The sequence below is a fragment of the Gopherus evgoodei genome, chromosome 2, assembly GCF_007399415.2.
Source record: "Gopherus evgoodei ecotype Sinaloan lineage chromosome 2, rGopEvg1_v1.p, whole genome shotgun sequence".
In the NCBI taxonomy this organism is placed as follows: Eukaryota; Metazoa; Chordata; order Testudines; family Testudinidae; genus Gopherus; species Gopherus evgoodei.
The window spans coordinates 193,248,436-193,267,018 of NC_044323.1; positions in this window are offsets into that span (position 1 = coordinate 193,248,436).

An 18,583-nucleotide genomic window follows, 5' to 3' on the forward strand; every position below is an offset into this window, starting at 1 on the left:
GCCTGACTGCTGTGCTTGGGGCAGCAAAAAAGCTAGAGTCACCCCTGACTAAATGTGTTTAAAACCAAGCTCACTAAACTGGTGCAAACCCCCAATGAAGACACTTAAATTGGCTTAACCCTCAATTAAACTTGTTTCACTTAATATAGTCATGTATCAATGCAAGAATTAAATGGTTTAAGTGCATCAATTTAGCAGTTTAATCAGCTATTTTAATTTGATTTAAACTGCTGAAACTTTTCTAAAACAGACAAGCTTTTTATCAGAACAGAAGGAGTCTTCCTAGGGATGAAATTGTTGCAAGTTAGATTGATGTCTAAAACACTTTTATTCTGAGTGTGATAACTGCTTGGTTACGCTGCATCGCATCCCACTATTTAGCTCTAACCTACTGAGGAGAATGGACTGTGTTTGGTACTCCAATCAGTATTTTGTTCATTTTGGCTTTGTCTACTTTCATTTCCTGTGTCTTTTTATCAGGTGGCATTAAAACAAGTAGTCGTTTTGTTGCGATTAAATGGCCTTCTCCTCCTACCAGTATTTCCCTGATTCCAATGTAATTTACATCTCAGAAACTCTGCTCATTTGCTTTTACCTACTGTGACTTGAGTAACCAGAGACCCTGTCATCACAATCTCTATTTGAGGCATTCCTCCATATTTTTGCCTTGTCAGAATGTTTGTCTTTTCTTCTCAAGCAGTCTCTGAAAATCTCTTCCCTCGTGTTTGAGTTTTCTCAGATCTCCTTTTCAACTAAAAGGCATCTTATACACGTTAACCTCTCTGACTCTTCCATAGAGATTGAGTGTGTTATGTGTATCTAACTCCTGATCGCTCGGGGCTTCTTGTGAACCATCTCTTAAGGCAGGAGCAGGCAAACTTTTTGGCCTGAGGAAAGCATCGGCTTTCTTAAATTGTATGGAGGGCCGGTTAGGGGAGAGGGTCGTGGCCTTGCCCCAACCTCCTATCTATCCCCCCCCAGGATTCCTGCCCCATCCCACCCCCCCCATTCCCTAACAGCCCCTCTGGGACCCCTGCCTCATCCACACATACCCGCTCCCTGTCCCCTGACTGCCCCCAGAACTCCGCTGCCCCATCCAAACCCTCCTCTCATTCCTGATGGACTCCCCCCAGGGACCCCTGTCCCATCCAACCACCCCTTTTCCCTGTCCCCTGACAGCCCTCGGAACCCCTGCCCCTCACTGCCCCCTGCCGTTCCATCCAACACCCTTCCTTCCTGACTGTACCCTGGGACCCCTGTCCCCATTCTATCCCGTTTCTCCCTCGACAACCATCCACAGCCCTGCTCCCTGACCATCACCCCAAACTCCCCTGCTCTCTATCCAACCTCCTTCCCCCACTCCATGCCCCTTTACCATGCTGCCTGGAGCACCGGTGGCTAGTGGTGCTACAGCAGAGCCGCCAGGCTGGAGCTGGGCCACGCTGCCGCCGCCACTACCACACAGCTCAGAGCACCGGATCAGGATGGGCTCTGCAGCTGCACTGCCTCAGGAGCTCACATTCCCACCGCCCAGAGCATTGCGCCGGCAGTGGAGCGAGCAAGCTCAGGCTGTGGGGGAGAGGAAATAGCAGAGGAGGGACCAGGGGCTAGCCTCCCGGGGAAGGAGCTCGGGGGCCGAGAAAGATGGTCCTGCAGGCTGTGGCTCGCGGGCTGTAGTTTGCCCACCCCTATCGTAAGGGCTTTGCATTTGTGCTTGTAGTCGGTTCCCCTCTCCACCCTTTGGACTACCACAAATAGGCTGAAGGCTTCCCAGTTTATAAGTACCAGTGTGTTATTTACTGGGTTCCCTTCGCCAATTCACCAGTACAGTCTTGTGAATCAACATACAATTAAAAGTAAACTTTCACCTCAGCTCACTTTTTGGGGAGGGACAGGACAGATTTCACCATCCTGAGATCCTGTTTCCCTAGCCCCCTACCAGCCTGTCCCCCTTGCACTTCCTTCTGGTCGTCTAACTGTTCCAAGCTGATGAGTTGATTCTTCTCATTAGCTCATCCACCTCCTGCCTAATTAAGCCACTGAGCACCCATTCCCCCAAACTGGATCCACCCCAAGGGGAAAAACTAGTACCTTTGTGGCCAGAGTGCTGGGTCAGCTCTAGGCTCCTAGCGCTCTGTCACAGTGCTATTAGTAGATGATATTGTGGCCCCTCCTCTTTCTTGGTTAAGAGTAGCTGACAAAGAAGATGGTAGGGGAGGGGGGAAGCACAAATCATCAGCAGGAATGGAGTCCATGTGAGCTGCTTTCTGCGAGAGAGATAATAAGAATATGATTCTCCCTTACAACCAGTGCATACTAAAGATGGACAGAAGAAGCAGTGCTGATATTTTGGTATTGCAACCTTCATCAGCCAGACTTTGGTTTAGCAAAATAAATATTTGGGAATCTCTGATGCAGAAGATTTCAAGGGAAATTATCTCCATGACACTCATATTACAAACCCCAGTCTTCCATGGGTGGTTCAGATTTGAGATCCATTTTGGCCAAATGCACTTTCTGGTTTGTAGTGTTTCTTTAACAAGCAAACAAATTTTTTGTTGTACAAGAATAGTACCAAAAAACAGGGGTGGTCAGTTCTGGATTCCATTGTATCTGAAGCACCAGCGTTTGGGGAATTGAGATTAGATTCTGATTTTTGACCAAGTTCTAAAAAGTGCTGACAAATAGGATAAGATGACAATGAACATCTTGGACAGGAAAACTTCTGTGTTTGGAATTAGTGTGAGGATTCGTGGCTCCCAGGCAGCCTGGCCACCACCTAGTGGCTTGCTAGTGACAAATAGACTGAGTGCCTAATGGAACCCTGACCCCACCAGAGGCACAGCCAACGGGATTCCTGACTGGAAAAGTGTAGCTCACCAATTGGTCCAGCTGTACTACTGAAGTCAGAATGGGGTATAGGAAGGTGTCTGTGCAACTGGGTGAATTCCTGGCTGGTTGCTACATCAGACCCTGCTTTCTTGCTTGACTCTTGAGCCCTACTTCCCTGCCTTGCTCCTGGTTCCAGCTTTCCTGATCTGTTCCTGGTTCCTGCCTTCTTCCTAATACCTGCCTTGGCCTCTCTGACTTTGGTTCCAGCTCTGACTCTTGGCTTGACTCCCAATTCCAACTCTGGTCTAACTTTTGGCTTGACTACTAATTCCAGCTCTGGTTCTGACACTAGGTCTGACCACCCAAGTCCCAGTCATGACAATTAGGATGTTACCTTAAATGATCAAGGTAGACATCTCCTGGACTTAGCAGTATAGCAAAGAATGTGCTTGGCCATGACCCTTCCTGACCGTCATCCTTTGTTATAGGGCTATTGTCTTTCCCCAGAACTATGAAAACTCAGTGCAATGTTCTATTAAGCTTTGTAGAACAGTGGTTCTCAAACTTTTGCATAGCACAGACCATATTTTAATACAGATTGTCTAATGGACCATGTAAATGCACAGTCCTCCCCTCCATCCCATTTGTGCTCATATAACATCCCTGTAGCAAATACAGCAATTGCTTTCATGGTAAAGTAACATTAGGAAAACATTTAATTTATCTGACCTGTCTTTAATGGGAAGTAGCGATTAGAATCAGAGGAGGATCCATCACTCTTACCAGTCAACTTTCTGCAGACAACAGCAAATGTTCCATGCATCAGTGTCTGGAAATCTCTGATGCAGAAGAGTTCAAGGGAAATTATCTTCATGACACTCATATTACAAACACTGATCTACTCTTTAATTGAGTTTCTTTCTCTGTACCAACTCCACAGTGTGCTCATTTTTCTGGCTTTAATTTGCAGGTTCTCTCCTCTCAAATCCTAAGAAACTATGAACACTATTATCTGGTTGCAAAGTTTACTCTGTGCCTATCATTGTAACCAGATTGTATCTGTAATCTTTTAAATTATACAAAATATCTGTGAAATATAAATATAGATAGATGTTAAATTACAGTGACAATGGGAAATGAGGTCAATATAATAAACCAATATCTTCTAGACAGATGGTGAAGAATATACTAATAGAAAATAACTGTTGATGAAATAAGATAATTTTGTTCTCTGGAACATAAATATAAAAATCCCATAAGCAGCAAAAGTTGACTCTAACAATATATATTGTTGATAATAATACTTAGCTCTTATTGATTTAGAGCCTAATCCAGTGCTCACTGAAGTCAGTGGAAAGACTCTCATTGACTTCAATAGTCATTGGATCAGGCCAAGAGTACTTTATTTTTTCAGGATACTATGTAAACATTGTATAAAGAAACATGTGGGGCTGTATTATGGCCTTTAAAGCACAGGCCTGGAAGCTGGCATAAGCTATACTGGTAAAGCAGTTATACTGGTAAAAATACATCGGCTCTAGGGCTTTTGTTAGCATAGCAACGTTGGTTAAAAAAAAATCACATTCCCAACCACTATGTCTACCGTCAAAAGTTATGCCAGCATAAATTTATAGCTCAGGCCTAAGTGATTTTGCCCAAGAATCCACAGAGATGCTGGCAGAACCAGAAATTTAATTCCAATCTTCTGAGTCCTAGCCCTATGCCTTTTCCACAAGACCATCTTTCATCCTACAACAGCCTTATGAGTTAGGAAGGTAAAAATTAGTAGCCCAATGCTACAGATAGAGGAACTGAAGCCCAGTGGTTAAAAGACTTTCCCAATGCCTCAATGTGAAGCAGAGCATGAATTAGAAAACAAAATAGCTAGTTCTAAACCCACTAGACCATTTTAGTCAAAATAGTTGCTTGTTCATTTATCCCAGTAGTTCCTGATCCAAATAGTTAAATGAAGCCCTCATAACATTTCCCATGTTCCACCTCTGTGAGATGAACTGCTACACTTTAAATTATGGTTAGTACATTCAGTTTACAGCATGGACACATATACTCTTTGGATGGGTAATGCTAGAACTGCTAAATTCTGTTCTCTTTGAATGTCTCTGATGCTATTCCCACACAGTTTGTGAAGTAAAAGGTCAAATATCAAATTAACATTATCTCCTTTTTCCTAAATAATAATAAAGGAACTGACTATCAAAACATGGCAGGCCCACACCTTATGCAAATATATACAAAATACAGTCTAGCTGAATGAACAGCTCTCACACATATTCAAATCTGCATAGGAAAAACAGATCCTGCCTTATCTCATGAAGATCAACATCTGGGCAAGAACAACCCTTCCAAGGCTTTTTTTGCAGTAACTTTCTGGATACATTAGCTTTCTTTTGTCTTTTTATTTCCATTCCCCATCAGCATCACTTTATTTTTCTGAAGTAAGTTCATCCATCATTCAGCAATAATACTTTATCCCTATCTGAATTTTTTCCATAATTAACAACTGGTGGCAGGAACATTATGTGACTTTTTAGCTTGTTGTTCTTTCATTGTCTTTTAGTATTTGAAATAAAGGGTTTATTGCCTTAACAATTCCACTGCTGTATTCTTCAGCAGATAGACATTAGCATGAGTATCAGGGATCCTTTTTACATCATACAATAAGGTTATAACTCACAATCTTTCTGAACCTGGCACTATTCTTATTGTAGTCCTTGCTATTCTCAAAGATGCCTCCACCACCAGATATTACTTTCTTGCGCAGTTTATTGTATTTATGGGAACAGGGAAGCGATTGGAATCCATTATGATCATAAAGACACCTCATGCATCAATGACCATTCTTAAGGGAGGTCTGGGAATATCGATTAAGTACCCGACCTCGTCTAAGGCAGCCTTGCAAAGTTGGAGAGCCACTTCATCAGCAAATGATATCCCAGAGAGTTGCAGAGTATCGTGGCACTCTGGGTTCAATTCTGCAAAATCTTACTCCTGTAAGTAAAGAATTGAAGTATCTCTCCCTCTTTCATCTCTGCAAAATGTCATCACATGTGCAATGCTACACTGCAAACATTGCAGTTCAGTGTCATGACTGTGTGTCTTACTTTCTGTGCCTCCTTGTGTGACACAATTACTTTTCTACTGCCTCCTTCCTGGCTATTAGGATAAATATATTTTTCTTCTTTCCTTCATTTTCCTCCTGCCCTCAATTGTGTCTCTTGCCACCTCCTGACTGCGTGGAGGGATGGGGACAAATCTTGGTTCTCTAGTCTGTGTTCCCATTCGGTGTTGGATTGCATCGGAGCACTCCTGAGACCAATGCTCTTGTCACTCTGACCAAGACCAGCCTAATGCTTCTGACATCTACTCCACAATAGTTGTATGAGTTGCCCAAATAATCCATGCAGAGCTACAGACTAGGAACCACTTATTTAAGGTGTACTTACTGTCAACAACTATCATATATATACATATGAGTCTGTCACCAGCAACGGCCAAATTCTAAGCCTGTCTCAGGAAGATGCTTCCACAAGGCCAAGAATCATGCCATTTAAAAATAAATTAAATGTGTAAACACATTCCTATGCTAATTGGCATACATATCCTTTTTTTTTCCAATTAGAACCAGGTGTTCTGAATAGCATAAATCCCTTTGATAGTTTCATTTGGTTTGATACTTAATGAGTTACTTTCCTGAGCAGTCACTGCTCAACACATAACTTTTTAACTTTCCTTTCGGGTAAGTGCCATTAATTTACAAAGTGATTTAGAATGCAAATCATGAACAGTGCTCAATATTGTTAACTCTAGTCCTTTATGAATCAGGACCCTATACACTTTAGTTAATATCTGTATTAAACACTTATTGACTGATGTTTTTTAGAGGCCTTATTCACAAAGGATTAGTGCTCCTAACATTATTTTAGATCTTTGTAAAAACATGGCAATTGGGTTGCTTGTGATTGAATAGGTGTCAGCTTCCTGACACCTCCGGTCTGTTAGCCACCCAAATAATCTCTTCTGGGCTATATCAGCCCTTATTTTGCCTTGCAGGTTAAGAGGAGAGGTATATGAGTTCCCAAAACCCTTTGAAGCCTTCTCCCTGCAGAGTTCAGCCCCTTATCCACTGAATATGCTCAGAAATATCGGGTATGCTGTCACCAATGGAACAAGGTACAGACCAGCTCAATTGATTCAACTCATTGTCATTTCCTAGTACAATACTACAGACATATGTTTATAGTGAAAACAGTTTATAGTGAAAACTGACATATCTTTATAGTGAAAACAACCATAAATGTATTATGAAATATCAAGATTTAAAAGAAGTGAGTGTGGATAATGGAAACCGAAGGGTTACATATCACACAAAATCAATACATACTTTCTAGAGACTAAACTTAACTTAGCCTGCTAACCTCCTGTCTAAAACAATCTTATGTCACCCAAAGTCTTTTTCATCATTTCCAACCAAGGCTGGCTGGGATCCTGTTTTCATTAATGTAAACATGCTGTCCAGTTACTTCCTAGGTGCAGGATAAAAGGATACCTCCTTGCCTTGCAGTTATAGCCCCAAAGTTCATTATCTGTTCTCTGAGACAGTAGAATCCTCATCGCTTGTTTTTCCTGATGATTTCACATCCTCCTGTTGACTTCATATATAAGTGACTCCCCATTCTGTTACCTTACAATGCTTAATTTACATACGGAGTGATAGAGCCAGGTGAATCAACATCCTTTGTCTGGCAAAACCTGTTTGTGACCTTGGCATCGATTCAGACTTTAGGAACAGATTTTCATTATACACACATAACATTTTACATATTATTTGTACGTACTTTTCACAATGATATTAATGATCATCTGGCTTTCATTTAAGATCTTACATGACACACTTTGGTGAGCCAGAATGTACATACCAGGATCAGGATCTTCTCTAACCCCTTTATCAATAAGGTTATGTCTACACTGCACGTTTGTCACTAAAACTTGCTCTCCCACCAACAAAGCTACCGCCCCTCATTGGGGATGATTTTATTTTTCCGTCAGGAAAGCTCTCTCCTACTGGCAAAGAGCGGCTACACTGCACACCTTATGGCGGCATGGCTGTAGCAGCACAACCGTGCCACTGCAAGGTACACAGTGTAGACATAGCCTTAGCCTTGAGGGGTTCTTAGGGTCACCGTATGGTTAGATGTATTCCTTACAGCTGTATTCAAGATGCTTTTATCAGTCAATGGCCATATGCCACTCTTTACTAACCCAATGATTTGTGGCCCTAAAATGAACTTCCAATCTATAAGAGCAGTTAGCCTGTGATGAAAAGGTTTGCTTTAGCTCAGTTCAACTTTTGTGCAAAGATGCAGATCAATTCTTATTTATCTGCACCAGTTCAATCACCCACATAATATATTATACTTTTGGTTTTGAAAGCAGAAATAACATCTATTTGCCCTGTAATGACTCAATACATGCCCCAATATGTAAATTATCTGCTGCTACACAGTAATTAGATAGTCAACAATTCCTATGGCATCAGAGAGATTTAAATTGGATCCTTTCAGAGTAAAATAAGTGTTGCCCATAATAGGCTATCCCATCCCACCCCCATGTTTTAAAAGCTGACTGGTTGAAGATTTAAACAGTATTAGGTTTGGCATTGTGTCACTATTGTGTAAATCCTTGTCAAATATTAAATATTAGAAAAATGTGTCTGGGTCATACAGTATGTGATTTATGTGACAAAATCAGCAAGGGCCATGTTTGTCAACAGCAACCTATAAATCTGAATCATTCCACTAAATATAAAGAATATTTTGTGGGAGGAAAAAGATTGTTTTTCTTGCTATACTCTGCATAGTCGAGACTTTTCTCTGTGTTTAGGCACCTTACACATGAAAAAGTCAAGCCAAGCCCTGAGGCCAAGTGTAAAAAGATGGGGGGGAAAGGCTCCTCTTTTTGTATTAAGCCAGTACTGACAACATATATATATATATCTGTATGCATGTCCTGGAACTCAGATTGTCGGATAAAAGTAATAAAAATATGTCCTTTTTTCTAAACATTTGTATGCGTATAACAGTCCAAAGCTCTTTCAAATACGAAGGCTGTAGGCCATGTGGACTTTTGAAAGACTTGCATATATATATATATATATAACTTCACATCACTCAGCATTATTCTTCTGGGACTTTCCAAACAATTGTGTTCATATAAATCCCCAATGCTTTGTTAAAAATCTCTCTCTATAAAAAGTAGCTAATAATTTCCTTCCCCTGCCCCCAAACATATATATAAGTTACGGCCAGAAGTTATTGCTTGCGTTCTGTGCTAGGAAATACAAAGGCAAATTCAAAAAAGATCTGGCCTCCTTTCTGCCTTTAAATTACAATTTATTGCTTTAAATCATAAAAATAAAACAGTCAAATGTGGCATAAGGACCCTCTCAGTAGAAATAAAAGAAAAGGCAAAACTGAACTTCCCATAAACCCAGATCTTATAAAGCAGAACTTTCTTCAAGACCGTAATTAAATAAGCCCTGAAGGAGTTGTAGAGGGAGGGATAAGTATATGTAAACTTTCCAACATAATAAAAAAAAACCCAAAACACTATTATTATTTGATTTGATTTTTTTTTTAGCAAAGAGAGAACCGTGTGTGTGTGTGTGTGTATATATATATATATATATATATATATATATAAACTGTACCAGCTGCATATGAAAGACCCAACCAAGGTATGCAATAGAATACAACAGAAATTGTAATTTAGAAAGTCTAATGTTTGATAATAACATTGTTTAAAAACATACCCACTAGGTCTGTCAAGGGATTAAAAAAATTAATTGTCATTAATTGCGCAATTAAAAAAAATTAATTGCAATTAGTTGCACTGTTAAACAATAATAGAATATCATTTAAATATTTTTGGATGTTTTCTACATTTTCAAATATATTGATTTCAATTGCAATGCAGAATACAAAGTATACAATGCTCACTTTATGTTTAGTTTTGATTACAATTATTTGCACGGTATAAAAACAAAAGAAATAGGTAAATTTCTCAATTTACCTAATACAATACTATAGTGCAAACTTTATCATGAAAGTTGAACTTACAAAAGTAGAATTATGTGCAAAAAAACTGCATTCAGAAATAAAACAATGTGAAATTTTAGTCTGCAAGTCCACTCAGTCCTACTTCTTGTTCAGCCAATCACTCAAACAAGTTTGTTTACATTTGCAGATAAAGCTTCCCACTTCTTGTTCACAATGTCACCTGAAAGTGAGAATAGGTGTTCTCATCGCACTGTTGTAGCTGGGAGTCACAAGATATTTACGTGCCAGATGCACTATAGATTCATATGTCACTTCATGCTTCTATCACCATTCTAGAGGACATTTGTCCATGCTGATGACAGGTTCTGCTTGACATCAATCCAAAGCAGTGCAGACTGACATATGTTCATTTTTATTATCTGAGTCAGATACCACCAGCAGAAGGCTGATTTTCTTTTTTGGTGATTCGGGTTCTGTAGTTTCCGCATCAGAGTGTTGCTCTTCTAAGACTTCTAAAAGCATGCTCCATACCTTGTCGCACTCAGATTTTGGAAGGCATTTCAGATTCTTAAACCTTGGGTCAAGTGCTGTAGCTATCTTTAGAAGTCTCATATTGAAGTACATTCTTTGCATTTTGTCAAATCTGCAGTGAAAGTGTTCTTAAAATGAACAACATGTGCTGGGTCATCATCTGAGACTGCTATAACATGAAATATATTGCAGAATGTGGGTAAAACAGAACAAGGGACATACAATTCTCCCTCAAGGAGTTCAATCACAAATTCAATTAACACATCATTTTTTCAACAAGCATCATCAGCATGTCCTCTGGAATGGTGGCCGAAGCACGAATGGGCCTATGGATTTTTAGCGTATCTAGCACATAAATACCTTGCAATGCCAACTACAAAAGTGCCATGCAAATGCCTGTTCTCACTTTCTGGTGACATTGTAAATAAGAACTGGGCAGCATTATCGCTTGTAAATGTAAACAAACTTGTTTGTCTTAGCAATTGGCTGAACAAGAAGTAGGACTGAATGGACTTATAGGCTCTGAAGTTTTACATTGTTTTGTTTTTGAGTGCAATTATTTAACACAAAAAATCTACATTTGTTAATTGCACTGTCACAACAAGGAGATGACACTACAATACTTGTATGAGATGAATTGAAAAATACTATTTCTTTTATCATTTTTACAGTGCAAATATTTGTAATAAAAATAATATACACTTTGATTTCAATTGCAACATAGAATACTACATGAAAATGTAGAAACACATCCAAAGTATATAATAAATTTCAATTGGTATTCTGTTGTTTAACAGTGAAATTAAAACTGATTAATCGCAATTATCTTTTTAATCACAATTAATTATTTTTTAGTCAATTGCGTGAGTTAACTGCAATTAATTGACAGCCCTAATACCCACCCAAGAGGAATGTGCCTCTTAGATACTGTAAGTCCAGGAATACAGTTCTTATATCTTTCTGTCACAAGTTTGTCTTCAGAACTAACATCTGAGACAAGGTGATAGATTCACCTCAGAATACCTACCATACGGAAAATTTTTGGCTGAATCATAATATTGAGACAAAAATGTGTCTTCATCTCAGGATTTTCTTGCTTGCTGGCTAAGACAGAATGATTCACATAATTTTATATGGCTATTAATTTTGTTAGATGACAGGTAGGAACTAGGGAAGGGCAAGCCACAACATAAAGGGCATACAGTTTGGTTTTGGATAGCCATCCAAAAGCTTGAATGCTTACCTGAGGTTCGTCCAAGATATTCATTTGGCTGGAAAACTGGACTGGTAATCTCACAAGAAGGTGCTTTCTCATGATACTTTGGGACTTCAGCATCCCGGTGGAAAAGTAAATGAAGAGGTTTTGAAAATAGAAAAAAATAAAGGGATGTTAAATGTTTTTGACTTTAAAAAAAAAAAAGCTTGGCTTGGGCACAGACCAAGTTTTTGACTGGTTGTTCAAGAGGAAGAGGAGTTCCTAATCAGTTAATTTCTAGTATCAATGAGGATTAATAAAAATATACAGGGCCTGTTTCTTTTTTCATTTACACTAGCGTGTATCAGGAGTAATAACGCTAGTGTAAGATGTGTATGTGAAAGCCCATACATTTGTTCTTAACTGAAATGCATATCAAGGTTTGCAAATATTTACTGCAAACTTCACACACTGACTTAATGACCCAGAATGCTAACTAATGTCTCATTGACAGGATACCAGATAAGCTGCAAAACAATGCAGAAAACCAGAAGCAGTTTGAAACAGAAGTGTGAGCTGTATGTACAGATTTTAAGGGATACTAAAATCTCAGTGGTGGTAGAAAATAAACCTTTTTTTAAGCTGTTCTACTTCCACTTGTGCCTAGATGTGCCCCAAGCAACCAGCTTCTCCATTCATGGGGGTAAGTAGGTGCATTTTGACATTATTAAAACATTTTATATTGATTTTTTTCTAAAGGAAATTTAGTTGAAATAGGCTGTTGGAAAATTTTTGATCAGCTCTATTGCTCAAGGTGGAGTTTCCTGGCTATATAAGAGAGGAATCTTTCTCATGATATGCCCTCAACATTGGACCTTACAGGTCCGCTTGGTATATAATAGTCCAAATCTATTAGACTTAGTAACAGCCCTGGAAGGTTGTCTTAGGGTTATGTGGGCATTTGGGAGGTGGGGATTCCATTTTGGGAATCTGTAGGTTGAGGTGATCTTGTTCTGAAGTGTGTTCTTGCAAACAGTGGTGGTTTGGGGGGTGAGGGTATTTGTCACTGTTTTGTTTTGTATTGGTTTTAGTAGAGATGGTGGAAATTTTTAAAAATTATTTTGCAACAGTTGTTTCAATTTCACAGGGCATGAAACTGGCCAATTTTTTGATTTTAGATGTTTTATTCAAAAATTTTCATGGAAATTTTTAATAAATATAATTATGAATAAGTTTTATTGGTTATTTGAATTCAGTAAATAATATGGGGCGACAGGGTCCCTGTATTAATGAGCATCTCTAGAGGAGTTCAATGAAAAGGGAAGAACTGGGTAGACAAAGGAAATGCAGTAGATCTAATCTGCCTGGATTTCAGTAAGGCATTTGATAGAGTTCCACAAGGAAAATTATTAAAGTCGAGAAGGTGGTGATTAATATGAGAATTGAAAGGTGTATAAATAACTGATTAAAGGAGAGACTACAATGGTTCATACTGAAAGTGAACTGTCAGTATGGATGGAGGTTACTAGTGAAGTTCCTCTAGGATCGATCTTGGCACAAAAAGTGAGAATGTGCTAATAAATTTGCGGAGGTATAGCCAACATAGAGGAGGACCAAAATATCATGCGAGAAGATCTGGATAACCTTGAAAACTGGAATAATAAAAATGGGATGAAATTTCATAGTGCAAAGTGCAATGTCATGCACTTAGGGACTAATAACAAGATTTTTTCCTATAAGCTGGAGACTTATTGTTTGGAAGCAACAGAGGCCAAGAAAAAACTGCATTTATTGGTTGATCACAGGATGACTGTGAGCCACCAATGTGATGTAGCCGTGAAAAAGGCTAATGAAATCCTAAAAGGCTAATGCAATCAGGCAAGGCATTTCCAGTACACATACGGAAGTGTTAGTACTATTATACAAGGCACTGGTAAGACCTCCTCTGGAATACTGTGTACAGTTCTGGACTCCCATGTTTAAGAAAGATGAATTCAGACAGAAAGAGTGCAGAGACGAGCTACCTGGATGATCAGAGAAATGGAAAATCTACATTGTGAGAGGAGACTCAAAGAGCTTGGCTGGTTCAGCAAAAGCAAATGAAGGCTGAGGGGAGATATGATTGCTCTCTATAAATACATCAGAGAGATAAATACCAGGGAAGGAAGGGGAGTTATTTAAGTTAAGCACCGCTGTGGACTCAAGAACAAATGGATATAAACTGGCCATCAACAAGTTTAGGCTCGAAATTAGGCAAAGGTTTCTAACCATCAGAGAAGTGAAATTCTGGAAGAGTCTTCCAAGGGGAGCAGTGGGGGCAAAAAACCTAACTGGCTTCAAGACTGAGCTTGATAAGTTTATGGCAGGAATGGTATGATGACACTGCCTACAAAGCATGTAGCTGATCTGCCACTGCTAGCAGGAAATATTTCCAACAGCCAGTGATGAGACACTAGGGCTCTGAGGTACTACAGAGAATTCTTTCCCAGGTGTCTGGCTGGTGGGTCTTGCCCACATGCTCAGGATTCGACTGATCACCATATTTGGGGCTGGGAAGGAATCTTCTGCCAGGTCAGATTGGCAGAGACCCTGGGGTTTTTTTCACCTTCTTCTGCAGCATGGGACCTGGGTCATGTGCAAGTCTAAACTAGTGCAAATGATGGATTCTCTGTAACTTGAAGTCTTTAAATCATAGTTTGAGGACTTCAGTAATTCAGCCAGAGGTTATGGGTCTATTATAGGAGTGGGTGGGCAAGATTCTGTGGCCAGCAATGTGCAAGAAGTCAGACTAGGTGATCGTAATGGTCCCTTCTGATCTTAAAGTCTATGAGCCTATCAGCAGCTGGATGCACTGATCTCCCCTCTACGAAAGTACTAGTTTATGCTGTGGCTCAAGCAATAATGCCCCTTGTGCCTGAAAATACCTTTTGGGACTTCTCTTCATTATAAAATCGAGTGGTGTTAAAACACAACTTTGAGGAATTGAATATAATGTTCACAGTCAGTATAGACAGGAACAAGTAACATTTAATATTCTGTCAGCTGAAGGTGGTTAACATTATGGTTCCATTTACCCAACACAATGTCAAACATTATAATCCTTGTCTATATTGATTATGAAGTCATGTTTAACATCATGTTAACACAACTCCCAAAGATAGTAGTCTAACAGTACCTAATTTTCTAATTAAGACAAGCCCAAGGGCAGGAGGTTGTGGGGGGTCAGAGGCAAAGAAAGCACCTCTCCCTTGGATGAAGAGGGGGCCAATAGATCAGCATGGAGATGACCTTTGTAGGAGTAGGTTGTGGTCTGTGACACTCTTTCTGGATTCCAATTTTACTGACAGTTCCTCTCCCCTTTTGTGCTGTCCCAAACTCTTCCCACCTTAGGAGAACTGTTTACTTGAATTTCACATGTTGTAACTCAAGGAGTTTCAGAGGGAAATTTTACGCTCTTGTGAATTCATCTATCAGAGGGGACAGTAACATGAGACCTGTAGTGTCCTTTAGGGTACAAAAGTGTTGGGACTTTGTTATAATAAATACAGAGGGGACTCTTAGTGAAATGGCAACACACAAACAGGACTCTTTAGTTTCCTTTGCTATCCAGCTCCTAGAGTAGCTAAACACAGCCTGTGTTGACTGATAGCATCTGATGGGGTCTTTCTGGACTGGAATGGAAGGGACGGTTGGCTGCATTACATGGTTAATGAACAGAAATATCATAATGTTTTGTAATATATTCCAGAAAACATAGTTTTCTTTTATTTAACCTTGCCTTGATGGTATTGTGAGAAGCCACTCACAATGACACTGTGCTGCTGAATACAAACCAGAAAGTAAAATTGGCCAGAGACAGATGTGAAATTGGCCTGTCATTTGGTGTCCAAGTCGACAGCATAACTGGTGAAAAGTAAATTAAGCCTTTTAAAATATTTCAATTTTAGTAATCTAAGGTGCTGTTAGCAACACAATATTTTGATGAATATGATTTTTATCTTGACAGCATCCCTTTAAACAATGCAAATAATATGTTAGACCTCATAGACCAAATTCTGCTCTCAATTAAAGCCCTGCTATTATTCCAAAGTAACTTAATTGGAGTTACTCCTGGATTTACACTGGTGCAATTGAGAGCAGAAAATGACAAGGCAAATTGAGAGGCATGCTGAAAATACATATTTGTTCCATGCTGTAACAGTGGCATTGTGCTTAAGCACCATATTGTTATACTGCATGGACTTTGAGCTTAAATGAAAATGAATACAATTCATCTTCAAATTAGATTGCAGGGCCATGTATGTTGTCAGTTTATCAGTGTACCAACAAAATTGAGGCTGTTGAATGAAAGTGGCTAGGTGACTCTATGCAGCTGTAAGAGTCAGCAAATATTGCAGTGAGCTGACTCAGCCAACTGCTTCTTGACACTTCTCTATCTTTAGAATTATTGACACATCTCTAGTCATATGGAACTGATATTTAAATGTTACCCTACAGTCAGACTCATATAATGGCTGCAGAATTCGTGTCTTGGGGCAGGTTGAAGGATTAGTACATGGATTTTTCCTGCACAAATTGGGTTTTTCATTTAAGATAAAGTCTAAAATGCCTCATAGTTGATCTTGTATTCTGATTGGCTGATCAATTTTTAAAAATGGCCTTAAGTCATAATAAAACAACATATTTTGCACTATTTCATCATGGCGGTATTTGTTTACTCTCAGATTAGCTGCTTCTACTTGCCTCTTAAGAAAATGTTATTTCTTTTAAAACTGTAAAATTTTACTGTATTTCTTTTAAACTTTAATGCTTAACATTATTACAGTAGGTTGCAGCAGGTTATTTGTGTAACCAGAGTCAGGATGAGTTCTACCCTAACATCTGGAGGTGAATTATGGCAAGTGTGCAAAAGAATTTCAGAGGCTGATTGTATTTGCATAGGCACACCCACTCCGCCTAGCATAGCCCACGGCAGCCTAAAATGGTTACTTTCACAGCTGTGGGATCCCCAATTTCTTTAAAAGCAGCAAAGAATCCTGTGGCACCTTATAGACTAACAGACGTTTTGGAGCATGAGCTTTCGTGGGTGAATACCCACTTCCTCAGATGCATGTAGTGGAAATTTCCAGGGGCAGGTATATATATGCTAGCAAGCAAGCTAGAGATAACGAGGTCAGTTCAATCAGGGAGGATGAGGCCCTGTTCTAGCAGTTGAGGTGTGAAAACCAAGAGAGGAGAAACTGGTTCTGTAGTTGGCAAGCCATTCACAGTCTTTGTTCAATCCTGAGCTGATGGTGTCAAATTTGCAGATGAATTGAAGCTCAGCAGTTTCTCTTTGAAGTCTGGTCCTGAAGTTTTTTTGCTGCAGGATGGCCACCTTAAGGTCTGCTATAGTGTGGCCAGGGAGGTTGAAGTGCTCTCCTACAGGTTTTTGTATATTGCCATTCCTAATGTCTGATTTGTGTCCATTTATCCTTTTCCGTAGAGACTGTCCAGTTTGGCCGATGTACATAGCAGAGGGGCATTGCAGGCATATGATGGCGTATATTACATTGGTGAATGTGCAGGTGAATGAACCAGTGATGGTGTGGCTGATCTGGTTAGGTCCTGTGATGGTGTCGCTGGTGTAGATATGTGGGCAGAGTTGGCATCAAGGTTTGTTGCATGGATTGGTTCCTGAGCTAGAGTTATTATGGTGCAGTGTGCAGTTACTGATGAGAATATGTTTCAGGTTGGCAGGTTGTCTGTGGGCAAGGACTGGCCTGCCACCCAAGGCCTGTGAAAGTGTGGGATATTGTCCAGGATGGGTTGTAGATCCTTGATGATGCGTTGGAGGGGTTTTAGCTGGGGGCTGTATGTGATGGCCAGTGGAGTCCTGTTGGTTTCTTTCTTGGGTTTGTCTTGCAGTAGGAGGCTTCTGGGTACACAATTTCTTTGTTATTGGGGCAGGAGGAATAAAGTGTTGTCACCCTGATTAAGTAAATGAGGAACTACGAAACTGTTTTATGATAAAGGGTTTCACTATCAACTTGCTAGACAAAAGACATAGGTTCCAAAACCCAGTGACTTGAGAGAGGTTGGGGATAGGTATCTGTACCTGGTGGTGTAGGCTCCTTGTGTGAGCTAGAAGCACCAGTTCCACCTAATTCTCTCTCCACTGTGGAATATCAGAGTTGATTTTTGATTCCCTTAAGAATCTAGATGCAGGTTACTGAGCTGAACTCACTTTGGGCTAATGGTGCACTAGCACTGGGGCTCCCCTACTGTGAGCTGAAATTACTAAAGAGCTGGAATTGCTGAGCTGAGAACACTGAGTACTGTGCTATCTAGTGGGGGAGCCTGAAGCTATACTGCAGAGCAGAGCAGCTGGCAGAATGGAGTGGAGCAGTTTGTGGAGCCACGGAATGAGTCGAGCCGAGCAGTTTGTGGGGATGGCTGGAGCGGATTACAAGACAGCTGGTGGAGCAGAGCAGCTGGCAGAGCAGAGCAGCTGTGGGATGGGTGGAGTGGCCCACAGAGTGAGCGGAGCCGAGCAGTTTGTGGGGATGGCTGGAGCGGATCATGAGATGGCTTGTAGAGCAGAGCAGCTGGCGGAGCGGAGCGGAGCAGTTTGTGAGGACGGCTGGAGGAGCAGAGTGGAATGGCTGATAGAACGGAGCAGTTCGTGGAGAAGGCGGAAGCAGAACCCCACGGAGAGGCAGGGCAGTTGGCCCCGGACCACGTAAGGTGCCCCTTTCTACCCAGGCTGGGGTGGGGGGACCTCTGCAGATAGACTCTTGAACTCTGGGGCTGCACTGACCCAGGACAGAGACTTTTGGATTGTGGGACTTTCGGGACTGTGGGGGATCTTTGGGTTGCTGGACTCTAGGGACATATGGGGTATTGGACTTTGGAGTCTTGGGGTGATTTGGGGGTTGCTGGACTCAAGAGCGCAGGGAAAAGGACATGG